The sequence below is a fragment of the Pteropus alecto genome, unplaced genomic scaffold (genome assembly GCF_000325575.1).
Source record: "Pteropus alecto unplaced genomic scaffold, ASM32557v1 scaffold141, whole genome shotgun sequence".
NCBI classification, from domain to species: domain Eukaryota; kingdom Metazoa; phylum Chordata; class Mammalia; order Chiroptera; family Pteropodidae; genus Pteropus; species Pteropus alecto.
In genome coordinates, this window is record NW_006430459.1 from 305,215 (window position 1) to 305,912 (window position 698).

Here is a 698-nt window from a genome sequence, read left to right on the forward strand (position 1 = left end):
ATTTAAAGCATATGGTTAACATGCTAGAGGTTCTAACGGATAAAGGAGACAGCATGCAAGAACATATGGGCAGTTTAAGTAGAGAGATGGAAATCCTAACAAAGAACCAAAAAGGAATGCAGAAATCAGAAACACTGTAACAGGAATAAAGGATGCCTTCGATGGCCTTATTAATAGACTGGATACAGCTGAGGAAAGAAACGCTGAGCTAGAGGATATATTGATAAAAAATGCCAAAACTGAAAAAGCAAAGAGAACGAGGACTGAAGAAATAGAACAGAATATCCAAGGATTTGGGACAACTACAAAAATTGTAACATATGCACAATGGGAATACCAAATGGAGAACAAAGAGAGAAATAAAGAGAAAAAAATATTTAAAACGAGGACTGAGAATTTTCCCTAAATAATGTCAGACACCAAACCGTAGGCCCAAGAGCTCAGAGAAAACCACGGAAGGAAAATGCCAAAAACTTCACCTAAGAATATCGTTTTCAAACTACAGAAAATCAAGGACAAAGAAAAATTCTTATTTTAATTACTGAAGCTTTGTAGTATAGTTTGAAATCAGAAAGTACAATGCTTTGTTCTTTCTCAGGATTGCCTTGGCTATTCAGGGTCTTTTGTGCTTCCAAAAAATTTTAAGATTATTTTCCATTTTGTGAAAAATGCCATTGGAATTTTGTTAGAAACTGCAT